The 21,859-nt window shown below is 36.9% G+C and overlaps 1 long non-coding RNA gene across 2 annotated transcripts in view; it reads left to right on the forward strand.

Moving 5' to 3' along the window:
• Nucleotides 1-21,859, forward strand: part of LOC125484675 — a 51,726-nt gene that overhangs the window by 24,802 nt on the left and 5,065 nt on the right. The window contains exon 4 of one of the 2 annotated variants that reach the window (XR_007263491.1): nt 18,975-20,698. The exons of the other annotated variant lie outside the window; for it this stretch is intronic. This is a non-coding gene — a long non-coding RNA (uncharacterized LOC125484675). Of the gene's footprint in view, nt 1-18,974; nt 20,699-21,859 lie in introns of those variants that run through there. 2 annotated transcript variants of the gene reach the window in all.

Below are 21,859 nucleotides of genomic sequence, written 5' to 3' on the forward strand. Positions count from 1 at the left end.
GTTCTGAGGAAGGGTCACCGGACCCGAAACGTTAACTCTGTTTTCTCCTCCACAGATGCCGCCAGACCTGCTGAGCTTTTCCAGCAACTTTGTTGTTGTTAATGAATGTCAAAATCACTGCCAAAAGTGGTGTAGAAGTCAAGGCTAAGGGGGAGGCAGTGTGGTTTGTGGGAGTGGGAACAAGGATGGTGATGGAAGGAAACTCAAAGTGCATGGGGCTATGTGGAATAGCATGGTAGGCAACACTTGGGGGAGGGGAGGAAAGGGCCGGTGAGTAGCAGTGACAGCTGCCATGGCCTCCACAGAGGGAGTATAAAGGAGCAGGTTAGGCGTTATTGCCGTGTATGGCAGGGTCCAGGGGCAGGGAGGACATTTGGAGGTGAAGTTCAATGTGGTGGGTGTTCAGATGGGCTGGATGGGCTGAAATGAGCTATCAGGGTAGTGCAACATAAAAGGGGATGAGAAGACTTTGGGAGTGTACCTGGCAACAAGGAGGTACTAGGCGCTGACATTATCCACTGTGAGCTGTGTTCCCTGCCATTACTTCCCCATCCCCTAGATGTTTAGTGGCGCTAGAAAATAATCAGGACAATGCTCAAGCTGGATGATGTAAATGTCAGTTCAGTGGGTGAAAGCATGGGATTCATGTTTGCAGGATGCTAGGACATTGTAGCAAGAAATACATGAAGCATGCTTTTGTAAACTCAACTACATTTGGTATGCAATCATTTCATCACCCATTTGCAATGCATACAGAGTGAAGATGCTTAGGGATCAAATGCTGGTGAAATGCAATTTGCAATATGCTGTTATAAAACAAAGAACTGGAAAAAGCTGGAGAAACTCAGCAGGCCTGGCAGCATCTGTGGAGAGAAAACAGAGTTAATGTTTCAAATCCAGTGCCCCTTCTCCAGAAATGTATGACTGCAAGGAGTGCCAGTCCATCAGTAGATATTCAGACAGTGACAAGTTGATGGGGCTGGAATTGGATGAAGGATAACATTGTGATGAGGTAGTTAGTTAATGTGATGAGTCTGGTAAGATATGGCGAGAAATCTCAATCAGCTTTTTTTGGAGATCTCTCCAAAAATATTCAATGCAGTTCATATATAATCAAAAAAAAAGAGAAGGTTCAGCACAATGTCCCTGTTGGGTTAATGACTTCCAGAGCATGTTGAGCTAGCGTTGTTAGTTTTTGGATACAAGTGAAAGCTGCTTCTTGTTCTGTGTCCAGGTACTCTGGATATTACAATCATTGAGACTGCATCGATGTTCACATACTGGTAACAAATTCCGCAAGATCTAAAGTAGATCACAAACCCAACAAATCATTGCACTGGTTTCACATCTGTCAGTCTCTGATCTCTGCTATTTGTAAATTAACAGCCATTTACAGGTAGAATTCATCTCCTCTAAACATGCAGATAGGATCCATTGTCATCTTAATTTTATGAACTTAATATTGTAAAAAATGTTGTTGCACTGGCATAGCATGTAATTTGGAGGGTAGCACAGAAGTGGGACTGCACATGGGCACAAGTAAGCATACCACAGGTCCAGCTCCCTGTATGAAAAATTTTACACAAATTCTGTTGCAGAAGAAGCAGATGGAAACAGATCATGGAGGTGGAAAACAGATGCTGAAGAAATGCTTGGCTCATTAGCAGGCCTATCAGGTCACTGTCAAGGAGCATGTAGGAGTCTGATATCAACTTTGTACATGGCTTTACACAGAACTTGGAATCTATTCTTTTTAGTATGGAAATGATACTCAAGTCCATTAATACTTGCAAGGAACCATGATGCTTATGGTGGCCAATATCTGAGCTGTCATTGCAGCACAAGTGGAATCTACCCAACATCTGAGTGCTGCGCCAGCAGCTCAGAATGAGATCATGGAAAGTAAGTTACTTGTCATGCAAATATAAACTACTGTCAACATATGGTTTAAGATACTGGTGTTCAACTGGACATTCAGAGTCCCACAGCAAGCCAGCAATCTGTCCCGCTGTAGATTCCTGGGATTTCAGAGATTTATGTAAACTCCTCAGTGATCAGTTTGATTATGTTTTGAATGGCAGCATTGCTCTCTTTACTTGAAAGCTACCCATATGTGCTCGAGTTGGGCACCAGCACTAAGGTCCAGGTGATCAGCAGGTCATCCTTGTTGCTCAGGATCCACTCTCTGATTGGACGTGATGGCTCAAACATTAATAATAAAGTGGACTGGTGTAAAAGTATAAAAGCATCTTGTCTTCTGTGATAAATGTGGGGCATTTATTTGCATTATATGCTGACCAAAATTGCACATCAATTGCACCTTCAGAAAGTGGAACATTTGCAGTTGAACTACATTCAAGGATCGCTTTACAGGTGTTGCATTGAAATGTCTATTCAGTCAATGGCATCCTGCACCGCGGGATAGGCCAGTCACTTTGTTGAAGCCTTATGGGTGCTTGCGTCCTTTTTCTGGTCAGGGAGTGAACCCTACACACTCCTGGCACAAAGAGTATCAGTAATCTGCCTTTTACATTAATGGCAAACTAGGAAATGTTTGAATTGTTGTCAGCTGCATCCTGGCAGGTAACAGTCACTTCCTAGCCACTGGTAGCACCATCCTCCCCCTGCTCTGAGGCTGCAGGTCTACTTGCAAAGGTGGCAGATTTCACTGAGCACCTCATTCATAAAATGAAGATGTTGCACACATTTCTCCACTCTGAAGCTATAAATAAATTGCTTCTTAAACATCTCTGATGGATACGTTGTCCTGCTGAGAGCCCCTCTCTATGCAAGCACTTTGCCGTCCTCTGTGTCTCTCTTGCTTCTTTTCTGTTCTGCTGCAGGCCAAGAGAATTGATAACTAAGCATGCATGACTGGGAGCAAACTGTCTGAGCAAAACCCTTGAAGTCAGAACCAAATCCTTCACCCCAGACAGCACCATTCTCTATAGACTTCACTGACTTTAAGTGACACTAGAAAACATACAGCCTTTCTACAAACTCAACAACAGCCCAAAGAAATCAATCATCAACTAGCCTGAAGGCCATTGTTAATCAATTTAATTGGTACTTGTGGGGGGAAGGGAGCCTTCTTGCTCTTGATAAATGTCCAGCTTTGTGTATTAATTGTATAACTGGGTATTAATTGTATTTAGTTGTTAGCAGGTAGTGAGTATTAACTTAGGAAATACACTTGTGAGCCACTAAAAGGGGAGACAGATTGACAGTGCAGTTGTTAGGTTAAGAGGTGTATGTTTATAAGGTGCAACTCTGTAAATAATTGTTTATATAAGTATTGTAAAGATGACTGCAGCTCTACTGTTTACTACAGTGCATGCTCAAAAAGCAATGAGTTGGAGGGCTGAGACTGAATATTATACAGCTGGTATCAAATCTGTGCCACGTGCTGACTGAAATCATAATTTGCCCATATGTCATACCTTCTCCAAAATAATGTCTTACAAGGCCACACCGCCTGGACACCAGGCTGCTCCTAAAAGGGCACCCACTGCACCTTTTTTGATTACTTAATTTGGAAGTTTAGTATTATCGTACAACAAAGGATGCAAGAATGCTTACATTTTCCTGCATCATGCAGCACACTGACTGAGAGGGAAAAATGCATTTTAGTAATGAGACAGCAATGAGAGAAATAAATATAAAAATGAAGACTTAACTTACACGTTGATTTATTTTGAACCATCCTCAAAACAATTGTGGGCAAAATTATATTTTTACACATCTAAGTTCTGACCCAATATCAAATAGACTCAATAATTAATACTGCAAGGATTCAATCATTGCAGAAAGTAGCATTGTCAGATAGTGCATTCAAATCAGATAGAGTTTGTTTGTGTATTAATTCCTAAAACTTCCCAACCAATTGACTAGAACATATGTGTGCATTTACTTATTTTATGTAAGTATAATAAATCTATTGTTCTTCCTGTGTGTGGATAGTCAAGTATCAATTGTCGATAATTTGTCTTTTTAGCATACCTGCTTTATGATCACAGATTTCTTCCACATTTACTCAAAGCAGAAAATGAAAAATATTGGGTCTTTGTGTGTATAAATGATGTACATTCACATGTATTCTAGCTATCAGCCTTGCCATAGAGACAAAATGTGTTATAAGTACAGCAAATTCCCAGCTTTTCCTATTGAACTTGTCGCTGCCTCAGTTGGTTGAGGGTTGGAGTCAGGAATTGGTAAAAAGTCAGTCTTTGGAGACTGTTGAGAATCTAGGGGAGCTGGATATTTGGGGTCACTTCCATAATTAGCAGTGGATTGAGAGTTGTAAGGTAGACATTGGGGCTTGGGGCAACAGGGGGACTGAGAACTGAAAACTTTGAGAGTTATAATGAAGGTTTTCGATAAGGGAGTATAAGCAGATTTTGGAATTTCAGAAGGCATTTGATAAGATACCATACAAGAGGCTGTTGTACAAAATTAATACTCAACAACTGTAAGGTAATATAATTTTGAGGACTGAGGATTGGTTAATGGCCAGGAAACCAAGAGTCGGAATAGATAGGTCATTTTTGAGATGCCAGAATGTAAGTTGTGCCGTGATGAAATGATCACTGCTCTGGTATCATCTAAAGACTGTTTACATCATTGAGCAATATCTCCCAATCAGTGTTTGCAACACTGTCATTGATGCTATATCAAACGAATTAAAAGGCTGTTCGCCTTGCCATGCTTAATATATTAATATTACAACTAAATTTAACAATATTTAATCAATCAGAATATTGGATTCAAAAACAAAGTTGCTGGAAAAACTCAGCAGATCTGGTAGCATCTGTGAAGGAAAAAACAGAGTTAACGTTTCGGATCTGGTGAGTTCTGAGGAAGGGTCACCCGACCCGAAATGTTAACTCTGTTTTTTCCTTCACAGATACTGCCAGACCTGCTGAGCTTTTCCAGCAACTTTGTTTTTGTTCCTGATTTACAGCATCCGCAGTTCTTTCAGTTTTTATAAAGAATATTGGATTGTTAACTAGCAGAGAAGATGGGGGATACCAGGGGATGTGATATATAAAAGATTTTTAGAAAGGTTTGGATAAGGTCTCATATTTGAGGTTGGTAAAGTATTGGAATACATGGGGAATTTTAGGTTGGCAAGTTGTAATTAGTGGGGTACCACAAGTACTTGAGTGCCGGCTATTCACAGTCTATGTCAATGATTCAGATGTGGAGATTAAATGTAGGGTTTCCAAGTCTGCTGATGACACAAAACTAGATGGGGAACACGAGTGGTGTGGTATGAAAAGACACTTCAAGCAGATTTGGACTGGCGGATGCGCAAAAACTTTGAGATAAGATACAATGCACGGAAATATGAGATTATCAATTTTGATAGGAAAAACAGAAAACAGTGTATTTATTAAATGGTGAGAGGTGTTAAGTGTTAAACTTCAAAGGGACTTGGGTGTGCTTATTCATACGTCATTGTGTCATAGATGGAAACAGACCTTTCGTTCCAACACATTCGCACCAACCAGATATCCTAAAATGGTCTAGTCCCACTTCCCAGCATTTGGCCCAATGTACTCTAAACTCTTCCTATTTATGTACCCATCCAGACGTAATTTTAAATGTTGTAATTGTACCAGCCTCCACCACCTCCTCTGGCAGCTCATTCCATACATGCACCACCCTCTGTGTGAAAGGTTACTCCTCAAATCACTTTTAAATCTTTCCACTCTAATCTTAACCCTATGTCCTCTAGTTTTTGACTCCCCTACCCTTGGCTATTCACCTTATCCATTGCCCTCATGATTTTATAAACTTCTATAAGCCACTGAAATTTAACATGCAGGTAATATCAAATTATTCAGAAATTAAATGATATTTTAGCTTCTATTATGAGAGGACCTGCGTACAGGAGCTAAAGTGTCTTACTGCAATTATATAGAGCCTTGATGACACCATAGCTGGATTATTTTATCTAATTATTTTATTTAACTACGAAAATATTTACAAACCATAAGCAGAGTGAAATGGAGATTCACCAAACTAATTCCTGGATATAAGAATTGTCTTTTTGAAAAGATTGGATAGACTGGGCTTTTTTGCTTTGGTATTTATAATAATAGGAGGTTATCTTATTCAAATGTACAAACCTCATACAGGATCTGGCAGGGTCGATGCAGGAGACTTGTGCTGTGCCTGGTGGAGTTGTAAAATCAATGGTCAGAGGCGCAGAGTAAGTGGTAGTGCATTTAGGAGTGAGATAAAGAATTTTTTTCACTCACAGGATAATGAATCATTGGAGTTCTCTGCCCAGAGAACTGTGGCCATCCAGTGTTGAGTATGTTGCGAACAGATATTGATAGATTTTTATATTTTGAAAATATTAATAGTTTCAAAGATAGTACAAGAAAATGTTTAAGGAGAAGATCAGCCACAATCTCATTGAATGGCAGAGCAGGCTTGAACGGCAGCATGACAAGGTCTGCAATTCCTTATGTTCTTATTCCCACCAACCAGCCCAATCGCCTCACAAATCAGAATCCATAAAGCTGACAAAATGCATTCTTTCTTTAGTGAGTTCCGTGGGTTCAGTGAGTAAAATGATTGTCCCAATTCCTGGCTCACTTACTGGGGAAGTAACGTCATTTGGTGGTTAGCACACACAAATACGTGCTGACACATACACAGTGGTTTGGAAAAAAAAATCTTTAAAGTCTCTGTCTCAAAATTTCGAAGTTCTTTTTACCAACTGGTTGTTGTGAAGCGACAAGAAAGAATCCATTGAAAGTGAACTGTTTATTACAAAGAACAAATTGGGAACCAAGCAAATTCTCCATTTACTTGTCTCCTACCTGTTAAGATATGGATGTTTTTGAGAGCTTGTGTGCATAAAAATGTTATGTTCAAAAGAGCAAACTGACAGTAAAACTAAAACTGAACAAGAATAAATGTTCCTCATGTCTTTTTAAAAGCACACCATGTTCAAATCCCACTCATTTATCTCAATTAATTCTGAAAATGATCATTTCTTAAAACTGTAAAACTTTGAACCGACAAAAATTAGATTGAAGATTACTTTAAGATTGAAGCTAATGTGTGCTACATTAATTATAGATAGCATGTATCGGGAAAGGCTGGCATTTCTTTCAGGAAAGGGCTATTTTGGACTGTGTACTTCAGGTCACAGGTCTCATCTCTTTATCCCCATAACATTGAGGTACAGGAAGCTAACAATTATGATTCAGCTAGTAAGACTGATGTACTGAATATCACTCAAATATTGTTATTTTTCAATAATTTTTGAGAAAAACTTTTATTTAATGTGAAGACTACTTTTGGGCCTCACTAAACCACTCTGTGACATCTGTGAATTGTAACCTTAACTGGTGAAAATCAACAAAGCTATTTCAACACAAACGTTACCTGAGGTTGGGTTTGTGCTGAATAAAATGCATCAGGAACTAGTTACAACTAATACTAAGTAAGAGAGAAATCTACATTATCACAGGATTGACAGAAATTTAATTCCAATCTCCCCTTACTATTCATCTTAATTTTTTGCAAGTATGAGATTTTAAATTAATCATATGAATATATAACAATGTTTGAACCTAATGATATTAATAATCTGATCGCAATTTCATCTCCAGATAAATGTTTCAATAATGATTAACTGTTACAGTACAGTTGGCCAGTATCAAAATAATCTCTCATTATCCAGAACTGGATTAGAGAAGATCTTTGCTTTCCCTTAGTTTCCTGTTATATGTTCACTGAAACACAAAAAGTCACCTGAAGTGAGTTGAAATGTGTTGAATGACAAATTTAGTTCAATGAATTGTCTAACTGGCCTCAAATCAGATTAAGACAACTGGAAATGACAGGCCATCCATACAACTATTCGTTCCAGGTTTCAAATCTTTTCTTATCACAAAGTCGTGAAGATAAGCAACTATGGTGTAACATTTAGCTGGTGAGATAAAATATAATTTAAAGGTAGGGATCAGTTTGATGTTAGTAAGATGCTGAACAGCTATGGTGATCCTTAACCAAAATTTTAAATTTTGCTTTTACATTCCACTGACGTTATGGAATTTTATTGCCCCATTTATCCTTGAACTCTATATTAAATATTATTTTTGAAACACTCTTCTGGATGTAGTTTTTTTCTCCAACTGTATAATTACAGGAAAACCTATTGCAAACCCACATTAATGCAGTTGACTTCCTTTACTTCAGTTCTATTCTTCAAACCTTTTGAATAAAATAGTGTAATGTATGTCTCATTCAAGAGAAAGATGTTGAAAGTCAGATTTAAACTACTGATCAATGAGACTAAAACTTGATCACAGATTTCTGGGCATGCCATTCTTTGCCTAAACATATAGGTTGGTCCATATATTGTGATTGTCTGATTATTTTATAAAGTTACTATAATGATCAGATTCAGCCTTATTTACAACTCTCACTGCTGATAAATAGTAAACATTTACAAAATTTAAGAACAATATTGTAGTATGGAACTATATTGCACAGAAATACCACTATATGAAACAAAGTGTGGGTTCACTCTATTAACTTACTTTATGCCTTGTTTTCATCTGCTACATTACGTTTGTAACAATGGAGTGAAGCTAAATGTTAAGGAATGAAATTAGATTCATTGGAACTTAGAAGTTTTCTACAAGATTCTGGTCTATCAATTTTTATGTTTTAAGTATTCACAACAGAATTTCCATGGAACTAATTCAGCTAAATTATTTTGCAATATGCAATAATGAACAGGTTATGGGGGTGAAACCTGGGTAGCAGGTAATTCCTTCATTTGTTTTTTTTTGCTCAGTAAGACTGAGAAGGTTTACTTGGCACAATCTGTTGCTTGGTAAATGGAGGTCAGGGGCCATTTGCCACCAGCAGGTAATAACAAAACCCCAGTAGTAAAAACCTGGTATTAGCGTGTCTGTCATCAGCTGCTCTTTGTATTGCGGTCTTAGACTGGAACATGAGTGGATCGCTCATCAGTTAAGTGATGGCTAAAATTACAATTCAAACAAAGCCCTCTTTTGCAAGGAATTGCAACTAATTACAGCAGCTAATTAAGTAATGCAACACTCTGATTTGCTTCAAAACCTGCATTTGAAAGTTTGTTCTGGGCATAATTTTCCAGACCAGGTGTGGCATACACCTTAATATAGGGTAAAAGAAACACAAGGCTATATACTATCAATAAAAAAAAAATTCACTTAACTTTTTAAACTTGTTCTGAACTTGTTGGAAGTGGGTATAAAATGAATTGAGAATCCAGGGACTGTGAGTTGGACAATTATAATATTTCACTCATTCTGATCCAATTTGATTAATCCATTCCTGACATTTATGAGTAAGTGACATGAAAAAATAAGGCAATATCCTTCTTTACACATGTACTGCATATCAGTTTCCACGCTGTCGATAGCAAAGGGGGGCCTTATGTCTTTTTTAAATACTCTAGTCAATTGTTTATTAATGTAGGGAAGATCACTGTCATATGGTGACAATAAGTCCACCAATACTCAATCGATATCTTTAGCTTGAATGAAAAAGAGTCTATATGTTTCACTGATGAAACCAGTTTGAAATTTTGAATGCTGGATATTCTCTTCCACATTACTCAATGTAGGAAACAATTGTATTTAAAGAAAACTCATCTAAATACATTTACAAGGAATTTCCATAAGACCAGTAGACATGGGAGTAGAAGTAGACCAGTCGGACTTTCGAGTCTCCTCCACCATTCAATGTGATCATGGAAGATCTGATAATCTTCAACTCTACTTTTCTGCCTTATTTCTACAATCTTTGATTCCCTTACTATTTAAAAATCTCTTTATCTCAGCATTAAATATACTGTACTTAACAAGTGAGCATCAACAGCCCTTTGCGGTAAAGAATTCCACAGATTCACTTCACTCTGTGAGAAGAAATTTCTCTTCATCTCCGTCTTACGTGGGTGACCTTGCACTCTAAGATTATGCCCTCTGCTCCTAGACACTCCCCAAGGGGAAAATGCCTCTCTGCATCTACCCTATCAACTCTCCTAAGAACTTTATATATTTCAACAAGGTTGCCTCTCATTCTTCTAAACTCTTGTGGATACCTGTCCAACTTACTCAATTTCTCCTCTAAGAAAATCTCTCCTTAGCTGGAATTAACCATGTGAATCTTTTCAGGACTGCCTCCAATGCCAGTATATCTTTTCTTCGATAAGGTGATGAAAACTGCTTACTATTCCAGGTGTTGTCTGACTAGTGTCTGCTATTGTTTTAGCAAGACCTTCCCATTTTTATACCCCATTCCCTTTCAATAAATGCTACTTGCCCTCTATTATCCACTACACTTGAATGTGAGCTTTTTGTAATTCATGCACAAGGACTGTAAAACCACTTTCTGCTATAGCTTTCTGCAGTCTTTCTCTTTAAAAATAATATTCAGCTCTTCTATTTTTCCTGCCAAAGTGCATAACATCACATATTCCTGTGTTAAATTCCATCAACAAAGTTTTTGCCCACTTGCTTAACCTGTCTTTATCCCTTTGTAGACTCAGGGACTCTACTGCATCCACTCCAACTTTGGGAGGTCAACAGCAGTCTAGTTTATCTCAGTTTTCTCCCAGTCTTCCACATCCATTATGACAACTGATTGGTAAAACCCCTGGGGAAATTCTTGGTGAGCATATTTTTAAACATGTTTTCATGCAGTTCACCAGGTTCGTATTTCTCTTTCAAATTATATATACTTGAATAGATGAAATCAGGTATTCTGTTACGTTTCACAGTCAGTATGTCTGTATGCCTTTAAGAGACATGACAGAATAATTTTGTCAGTGCATCACAGCATGTACCCTATCTTATCATAGATCACTTGCAATCTGACACTGTAGTGAAAGCATGTGTCTCTGTTGTAATGTAGTTACAACCTTAGCCTGGGTACTTCTGAGCCTGAAGAATAAAACATAACAGTTAGTTAGAATAAAAGACTGTTGATTTCTTCAATTCCGTCACAATGAAATCCAGTTTCTTATGTTATGGGAAATAACATGAACATTGAAGCATTTAGTAAAATATCCTGCTGGGGAAACTCACGATCAGGTATATGTTTATGGTATCATGTTAAGAGGGAACATACTAATGAGCGAGTAATCCATATGTAGAACAGGTGACTAGAAACCAATGTCAGTTTAGATTACAGTGTTCTAATCCTTGCCTTAGCTCCTCGATGTTGCCTGGAACACTAGTGCGGAATTTGATTGTAGTCTTCTTCTGTTGTGGCTTTGAAATCCCAGAGGTGATTCTTTTAAAACTAGACCACATTATACTGGCCAAAAAAAAATTACCTCACCTTGAAAATGTTAAGCATCCAACCTGTGCTTTATACTCAACAGGAATTATTGGGATGTTTCATTCGTGTTTTGGCAAAATTGATTCATTTATAAATATACCCACAATTTGTGTCTTTAAATCCTTGTAAATTTCAATTAAATGAAAAATCATTACACATGAGAACATTTGGCTTGTATTAATTATCCATCCAAAACACCCTTGAATGCAAGCTAGTTTAAATTAATTTCTGGCTAGAAATTATAGAAATACAAATTTCCTAGGGAGAAATTTTCTTTAAAGGTTTGTTTCTGAGTGAAATCACAGGAAATCAATTACAATGGAGTTTTTATTGGCATCTGCAATTAAGGCTAATACTTACCACTGAGCCTACAGTTACTACTTGATGCTGATTAGTCCAAGCTTTTTCATCATGTCATATTCAAATGGAGACAAATGTGCTTGGGCCAAGCAAAGACGAATTCTTTGTTCCTGAAACTTACTCATGAATTGAATTGATCTCTAAGCTGAAGAAACAAGAAACATGCTCCAGGCTATACAGAAGTTGTGTGTTAGCTCAGCACTACAATAGTATCACACATCAAACGGTTTACATTTCATCCAAAGGGATCAGTTGACAGACCTCAAATGACTGTAATATGACATAGTTGACATGTATCACATAGTCTATTGATAAATATATATCAAAATCCCAGTATGGCAGTTGAATTTCGTGCCCACTTCATCACTGGTGAACATTGCCCGTACACATACAACTTGGAAAAACGTTAGTCACACTATACTAAGTAAAATACAGGTTGAAACAAACCATAGTGTCTATAGGCTAGTGTAGATTGTTAATTAAATATTTGAGGCCTTGCCTTACAGACACTAAATTTAACTGATTTAATATTTCTATGTGTTGCTTAAAGGAAAATCAAATTAAAATGGATAATTCAGTTATTCACCCAATTGAAATGGATTCTAGACAGTGATCTTATTGGTGATCCCTGTCCCAGAATCTTAAGTGAATGGTGCTCAACATTTTCCAACAGTTCAACCTCCACCTTGAGATCAACATATGGCCACTTATTCAAGTCATCTTTTCTTTCAGGCCATAATATTAATATAATGGTAATTGCCATAGGTACTTTGAGTTGCTGTATGTATTACTTCTGTAGGAATAAGTTAATTCTGAAATTAATTCTTCCTTTGAGCTTGTCTTCAAGTATCTTTTCTGGGTCTTTCTGATTGTCCACAGAAAGACTGAAAAGACTGATCCGTAATTAAGTGTTTGCCTTCCATTTCTTGCTAAAAAGGAAGCAGTGCAATATAGTGTTTGTTCATTTGACTTGTTTTGCTTCTTTCTCCATTTTTGTCTTTCTTGCTTTTGTTTCCCTTTATTTTTCTTGTTGCTACTCTTTCGCTTGCCTTGGTCCGTTTACAAATGCTATTTTAAGAACTACTGCCTTGAAGATCAGAAGTTGCAGGGTTGTACTCACATGTTTCAGCTAAATAAAGGTTGATGATGCTGATTGAGCTTCCCTCTATTTTGTTACTGATCTGCAGAGAAGAATAGCAAAATGAACCAACTTTTGGATAAAGGTAAGAATCCTTATTGCTGACAGCCCTCTCACATTGTCAAGTGCTATTATCAAGTTGATCTTCAGTTCGATTTTCAAGAATTTGTTACAGAGATCTTGGATTATTTTCGTAAACGGCTACCACTGCTAACAATGATATTCATTTTGCTTCTAGCAGGATCTCTTTACCTGATAAAGCAATGCATGTTATCCTTAAGAAAATAAGAAACTAGGTTGTACACATTCTGGTATTGAAAGATTCAACGTATGTTTATATTGGCTCACGAACAAATACAAATAGTATTCGTAAGTACCTTAGAGTCTGGGCTAAAGTTAAGCTATTTAAACTGCTCAGTCTTGCTAATGGGGTAGAGTCCCCAGAGTCCCAGAGGACCATAGAGAGAGATGACTGGTGGTGAGTTTAACCTGAGGGTCACCACACTGCAGACAAAGGGCATGGCTGAGATGGTGAGACCTTTGTTGTAACCTCAGCCAGTAGAGGAATTGATCACATGCTGTTTGTGTCACTTTGTACAATAACCAGCTGTCCAGCCAACTGAGCAAACTGACATCCTTCTGATGGTTTATATCCTTTCACTTCCCAGTGCTCATATGTACTCAAATGATCCAAGTCACAACTGAAAAATTGTGGTCTCAGATTAAAACTGTACATCTTAAAGATGCTCTAAGGATTTTAAATTGCACATTCCTTTCCTCTTCATTTTGTTCCAACACTATCCCTTTGTGCCTTCATACCTGTGTGTATGAATAATTGATGACATAAGAACATAAGAACATAAGAACTAGGAGCAGGAGTAGGCCGTCTGGCCCTTCGAGCCTGCTCCGCCATTCAATAAGATCACGGCTGATCCTTTCGTGGACTCAGATCCACTTACCCGTGTTCTCACCGTATCCCTTAATTCCTTTATTGTTCAAAAAAAATCCACCTTTTTTTTAAAAGCGTTTACTGAAGTAGCATCAACTACTTCACTGGGCAAGGAATTCCATAGATTAACAGCCCTCTGGGTGAAGAAATTCCTTCTCAGTTCAGTCCTAAATCTGCTCCCTCTAATCTTGAGGCTATGCCCTCTTGTCCTAGCTTCACCTGCCATTGGAAACATCCTCTCTACTTCTATCTTATCTATTCCCTTCATAATTTTATATGTTTCTATAAGATCCCCCCTCAATCTTCTGAATTCCAATGAATATAATCCCAATCTATTCAGTCTCTCCTCATAAGCCAACCCCCTCAACTCCGGAATCAACCTAGTGAACCTCCTTTGCACCCCCTCCAGTGCCAGTACATCCTTTCTCAAGCAAGGAGACCAAAACTGCACACGGTACTCCAGGTGTGGCCTCACCAGCACCTTGTACAGCTGCAACATAACCTCTCTGCTTTTAATTTCAATCCCTTTAGCAATGAAGGACAAAATTCCATTTGCCTTCCTAATTACTTGTTGTACCTGCAGACCTACCTTTTTATTATATTTCTCAAGGCTAGCAGATAATGAAATTCTTTTTCTTTCAATTAAGAAACCTTGCAATTGGTTCATTATTGTTGTCTGGGTGAATCAGTTTTTTTTAATTGAAAGGAGGTGTAGTCACATGCTAAAGGAAGATAAATCTTTATTGTGGCCAATCAGGGTAGTTGAAGATAGGAGAGTGATTTCACCCCTACTCACTTGGTCAACAACACTATGAATTAATTTTTAAGGTATAGCCACTGATGTAATGCAGGGAACAACAACAGATTATTTATATCCAGTATGATCTTAGAAATGTGTTCAATAAATGACAGGTCATCTGTGTTAGTGACAAATACTTGAAGGATAAATATTGACCAGATCGTCCGAGGAATGGCTTCCACATGAGATGTTTGAAGGAGAATCAGTTTTGTGCCCATCCAAGAGATGGGACCAGAAATGTACTGCGGTGTCATCTGCAATCAGCATGGGTTAGCTAGTCTGAGTGATCCTTGCTGTACAGTACATTCTATATAAAGTGCTGAAGGGGAGTCTACACCCCTGACCTTCTGACACTGGTTAGACAACAATTCTGCAACTTTAACGCAAACACTTTTTTGAAGCAGAGAAAATGTTTGCTGATCGGTGTTTCAGGGGATTGTGCACAGTCCATGACAGAGTGAATTACACACGGCTTGCGAAATGAATCGGTTTAATGGGTCAAATGGCTTTGTCTTGATCTCTGCTCTTTTATAAACAAGACTTTTCAATTTGGCAGACTGCAGCCAACATTGGCAGTCTGGGTTTGTCTGTCAAAGACTAAGCATAAAAAGACAGGGATATTTTAATAGCAGTGTTTAATAAAGTTTAATATCCCTCCATTTACTAGGCTTTTAAAATTTCTCTGGCTCTTTAAACAACTTTGAATAATCAACCATCTTAAGGATTTAAGTCAGCACACTGATCATTGTTTTATGAACCTGGTATTCAACTGATTTTTATGCAATGTTTACTGCAGTAGTGATTAAGCCATGAACGATGCAAGTCCAGTCTGAAACTATCTATCATATGGATGTCATTAACTATAATCGATGTTTCTGGTTAAGAAAATTGTCTATAAAACAAACCAGATATTTTATATGGTAGCTCTGGGATTAAGCCTATACTTAGTTTTTATATCCACACTGTTGTTTTAAGGTTATAACGCACCATTAACTTTTAAAACATGCATATGAAAATCACCTATTTGTGTTATTTTTCATATTGAGATATCCATTATTTATAAATCACACAACAAAATTGGTTCCTCCCTAAATTAGCTGAAGGATGAACCAAGATCTAGTTGGCAATAGTGAAGTACATAGCCGCCTAAAAAAAATTAAAATATATAGAGATTACAGTAATGGAGTTTCTAAACTTCATGACAAATTCTAAATCCAGTGTAGAAATTCTTGTTCTTGTAACGATGGCCCACAACAATTGTGTGATAAAGCGAGTGAAATTGTGCCATTTTGTATTTTAAATTTGCCACATTAACATGGATCAGATTGGGGGCAGCAGTGCAAACAGCTGTTGCTTAAGCTTCAAGCCAGAGAAGGTTCTTTTTAGGGGGTGGAAAGGAGAAAGGAGAATTATTTATTTGGTCTTTAAAGATATATCCAAGTCTGAAGTTTTCAGTATTATCCAGGTATGGCTGTGATTATGATACAATCAACAATTCTAATAACTTCAAAAACAGCTTTCTCAAGATTGGCCAGTGTTTTCTGATAATGTTATTAGTCTTATTAAGCCTAATATATAATTTTATTGATTTATATTATGACCTGAAATTAAATATGTCCAAATAACTCAGGGTTTAAACTGATATTAGTAGCAACATATAAAAATATCGTCAAAATATTTAAAGATTAGTGTAAATAATGGAAGCAAAATCCACTTTCACTGAAAATTTCATTTTTCCGTATCTACTTTTTGAAATGTAGGTTTGTGCAAAAATACTGCAAGTTGAGTTAATATAATCTCCTTCTCTGCACAATCTACAATTCATCCTTTGTGTGGAGGTAATTTCTTCTGTTGTTGGAACTGTATTGTAAGACATGCTGTAAGATTCTAATCTTTTCCTTACATTGGTGTAAATTTGGTATCTTGATTGTTATATAATTGAGGTTGTTCATTTTCTCCTCACTCTTTACCTTATTAAAGTGTAATGTACCCTTGCAGCAACTGAGCTTCCTTCCATTTCATTTTAGTTCCATTTTGACTCAAGGTGAGGAGGATGAAATTTCCAGCTGCATGCACATGGTACAATATATATTTTAACAAAAAATTATTTTGCAGTTTCAAACAGCCTATAAGTGTAATGCAGAAATGAAAATTGCTGTTCCATCAGTGTACTAGGATAGAAAATATTTTTCTTATTAGAATTATTGCTCCCAGTTAAGAAAAGATTCTGACAAACAGTAGAAAACTGGGATTTCCCAAGCTCATTATAAGGACCTATACAGACACTCAGGTGTTTGAAAATTCCAGATGCGATCTCAATGCTCAGTTCTATAATAAAATGGTATGCATCAAACACATTTGCATGAAACACTCTGATATAGAACACAATTGCAAATTTACCACATAGATGTACTTCGTAATTTATTTTGGCTGTCTGTGAAGGTGATTTACACATAGATAGATAAGAAATATAGAATAATCAGAAATAAAAATCTGTATGTGCTTAAAATTTCAAATATTTTGGACCTTTGACTATGTTAAAGGCATTATATTAATGCAGGTTGTTGTTGCTGAGCTCAATTCACCAGATGAAATCCTGAGCAAAGTTACTTCCATCTTACTTTAATTGCTCAGAGTGCAATGAAATCAGTGCTGCAATTAAGTAGAGCATGCTGTAACTAACCTTCCTAAAAAAATTGGAAGAACTGTTAATAGGCTTCTCAAATGTAGTAAATAACACCCCACAAACTACAGATAGCAACAGAATTCCTTGTGGAAAACAGTTTGGAAAGTGGTCAAGTAAAACAACAGACCACAAATTGTCACACAACTGGAATGGAAAGACCGAAACTGCTAGTGTTAGAAATTTGAAATGAAACAGAAAATATTGAAAATACACACAACATCTGATTCAAATTGGAAGAAAAATGAGGCTCTTAATGCAACTGAGTGGGTGAAAGAAAAAAACATCAATTTGTTGGAGTGGGAAGGCTGATGGGGGAGGGCAAAATGGATTCCATGCTCATTTGCAGTTAATGGTGATCATGTGGTATCTGTAACTGCAGACTGTCAGAGTCAGGACATAATCTATGATATTCACAGGTGAAATGTTAGAAGTTGAATTTCTTGCTCCATCCATCAGTTTCCATATAATACATTCTCCATCTGTTATGAATTCTAACTTCCACTTACAATGACTGAGCTTGAATGAGACCTCCTCTGTGGAAACTGATGTGAACACTCAAGTTTTAGAGACCCTCTATATCTTAGTCTTTCCTGTTTTTCCTTTTCTCCTTTTTCTTTTCTGCTCATGTTTCATTTTCCTACAAATAGAAAAGTATCCCAACTTATATTTTGAATTCATTCTAGCGATGTTATTAAATAGGATGGATGAAATTTGAAAAAGGTGCAGGAATATCAACCTAGATATTCTTTTCCAAATTTCACTTGCTCATTTGAGATCTAGCTTAACTGGCAGCTTTCCAGAGGCATTGACTTCTTGGGTGCTTGCTGTTGAAGAACATGGTAAATGGCTGTTGTTGCTGAACCGAGTATACATGCAGTATTTTAAAAGACCACACAAAATTCCCAAAGTTTCTTATTTGATGTTACAACAAATAAACAGCAATAGACAGATCAACTCTGTCTCCTTCTAACTACCTGCTGAACTATTTTAAAGATATCACTGGTTTACGACTAATGCTACATACTTGTATACTGGAATAATTAGTATTATATTAGTGCATATGACCCAACCAACAGGCACTGTATCTTGTGTTTGTAATGTACAATAATATTAGTAAGCATAGAACACAGACTATGTCTATATGACATTGTAGCCTTATGAATATTAGTGTTCTAAATTAACTTTAAGATATCTGACTCAGGAGATTCTACCTATGGTATACGTTCTATGGGCCACAAATGGCATCAGCTTCCGAATGTTACTAAAATAGAAATGTTGGAAAATGAATGCTGAATATGGTAATTTCAACCTTTCTTCTGTTTACATTATCCTCCAAGATGTAGGTATGAGTAGTTTATGTAAATATTCACCATAATAGCCACAAATACATCATCCAGAAGGTTAGGAACAGAGCTTATTCAAGGACAAAATGATGGAACATGAAAATTAGTCAATTTTATGTCAAGACTTTGGAGATTGAGCAGAGGTACACAACCAAAGGGAATGTGAAAGGTAATGGGCTACCTCGTGGGTCTGAAATTCCAGGTCAAGATGGACCACAAGTTACTTTAGTAACTTTACTGACATCCAAAGAGATTTCAGAAATGCTTCAATGCATACAAACAGAACATTCTGATGAGGGGTTACTGGACTCGAAGCATTAACTCTTGTTTCCTCTTCACAGATGCTGCCAAACCTGCTGAGCTCCTGCTAGAATTTTCTGTTTTTGTCTTTATCTGACAAAACTATAAAATCCGTGAATGGTTCATCTATAATTTCTATGTATAGCTGTGTTTAATGTTGCTGTAAAATAAGTAGTGTTACTTTAAAGTCTAAGCCTGAAGACAGTTCTTGAATTTGTCTGCTTCTTCATCAGTCTGTCCTGAAACCAACTCATAGTGTGCAACATTGAACCACACGAGAAACAGATGGTGGCAGCAATGGCTAGAAAATCATGCCAGTAGAAAAGATCAAGAAACAAACCTGAGATCGTCTGGAGAACAGAAGAATTTTTTTAAAAATTTGGAAAAAAATCATTGAGACAGCTCTCAGACCAGCTCGCAGCCAGAAATGCCACAGCACTGCACAGCTGCAGTGAAAGAAACATCACTGAATGATATAAGTCTTCAAAAACCTTTCGTAGACAGTAACAGGGGAAGTGAGCCTTTAAAAATAAGTGAAAGCTATAAAATACCAGTAACCACTCAGAGGATAAATCAGAATTGAGCACCTGCAAAAAGGAGCTTATATTTGAACACCCTTAAGGAAAGGGACAGCAGAGTTTCATTTTCAACTGAAAAACTAGGCTGAGAAGCATAGATAAAACTTCTAACAGCGAGTTAACAAATTCCTGAACCATTTACTCACTGAGAAAGTTAACAGCAGCAAGTTAAGATAACTCTTCAGGTACAGACTAAAAGCAAAAAGATTGTAAAAGAGAAAAAAAATGAGGAGTAAAAATTGGTATTGCAATTCAAATTCTCAACAGTACCAAAGTAATGAAAGAAGTCTTTTTTTATAAATTTAAATGGTTTGAAAGACAAATTCAAAGTTTTGCTCAGCAGTTAAGAAATTTTATCAATTTTATTAATTCAAGTACTCTGTCTTAATTAAATTCTATTAATTAAACTCTATTAATTAAAGTACATTGTGAATCTGAACAAGTGGTGTCAAATTTAGTGCAATTCAGGTTCAGAAAAAAATCGCAGTATGAATAATGTCACTACAGCAAAAATTGATAAAGTTCAAAAATTATTTGACTGTGGCAGCCATCTTTGATAGGTGTAAAAAGATCATTGAAGCTTATTTAGTGAACCCATTTTGGGAATGTTTCTATCCATTGAACTTTGAGAAATCTTTCAGTTGTTATGAAAAAATATCTTCATTTATTCAACTCTATAATTGTGCCTTATTGGTAAAGGGAAGCCAAACTTTACATTGAAGACCACATTTCAAAAAGCAACTTGGAGTTTTAGTAGTACACCAACTACTTTTACAACAACAAAGATTCAGCAACAAATTTAATGAACCAAGAATACCATAAGGCAAACAAAATGAGTGTAGTAGAAGAGAACAAAGTCTGAACAATATTCTTCTAAATCAAGAACATCAATGAACAGTCAAACAATGCAACTAAATTCCCCTATGCTAATCTTTCCATTAAAAAAATTTAAGCTTTCACATCCATTTGATGTATTCTGAAAAGCGTTTGGACGATCTTGGTGAAAAAGTTCAAGACAAGAGTGACTTATGATCTTGGGACAACGAGGTGCAGAACTGGATGAACACAGCAGGCCAAGCAGCATCATAGGAGCAGAAAGGCTGACGTTTCGGGCCTAGACCTTTCATCAGACTTATGATCTTGTGGGGCTCCAAATATTAATCTTGTTATTCTCACAACAGAAAAAGTCAATGATAGCAATTATGTTAGTTGTTTTACAATGTTTTAAACAACTTGTAACTTGTTCACAGGCAAGTATGCACTTGTTTGGAGGCTCACAATTGCAGTTAAATGTGGTCTTCAATATAAAGTTTAGCTTTCATTTACCAATATAGCACAATTATAGAGTTGAATAAATGAAGATATGCTTTTTTCATGACATCTGGAGGATTTCTCAAAGATTGATGGATCACATTCCAGAGTGCCTGTTGTATCATCACATGCAACTATCTCTGTGGAAATTCTGTTTTCTCCCACACATGCTCCAGTTTCACTATGTAATTGAATTTCAATCTGACACGTGCCTCAGCTGTGTTATCCTTCCAGTTTCCTCTTGCACTGTGGGCTGACCTCTGCATACTCGTGCTGTGCAATGTGTACACTGCTTGCTATCTGCTTCTCAAATAACGAAGATGTAGGTTGAACATGAGCTGCCCATCTGCAAACAGACTTTAAGACATCGAACACATTGAGGTGTATGAAAGAATTAGTAACCAGCAGGTTATGATTCTTTTCAGCTCCAAGACATCCTCACAACAACTTCAATTTATATCTAAAAGTAACATGTTTCATCTCTTGAGGTACAACTGTTGTGTAGTGCTGAACCACAAAATGTGTTGTTCAGTCCCTCAAGCAACGAGAAGCTAATAAAAATCATTTTTATTCCAGGTAAAGAATAAAAAACTTGTACTTTTATACAGCATCATTCGTGACCTCAGGAAATCCCAAAGCATTTTAGCCAATGATTACTTTTTAACTGTGCTGTAATGTGTGAAATGCAACAGCCAATTTGCACAACAAGGTCCCATAAATCAGTAATGTGATTATGACCAGACAATTTCTTTTAGCAGTGTTGCATCAAAAAAACACTTTTACACTTCATTGCATTTCAATTAACCCTGTGATGTATAAATATTTAAATCTAAGATGATATTTTAACAGGACAGCAGACTTTATTCAATAACTGAGTTATTCTTCATTTGCAGTGTCAACTCAAATACAAAGCAGAGATAGTAGGAACTGCCGATGCTGGAGAATCTGAGATAACACGGTGTAGAGCTGGATGAACACAGCAGGCCAAGCAGCATCAGAGGAGCAGGAAAGCTGACGTTTCGGGTCGAGAAGGGTCT

The sequence above is a fragment of the Rhincodon typus genome, chromosome 13, assembly GCF_021869965.1.
Source record: "Rhincodon typus isolate 14 chromosome 13, sRhiTyp1.1, whole genome shotgun sequence".
NCBI classification, from domain to species: domain Eukaryota; kingdom Metazoa; phylum Chordata; class Chondrichthyes; order Orectolobiformes; family Rhincodontidae; genus Rhincodon; species Rhincodon typus.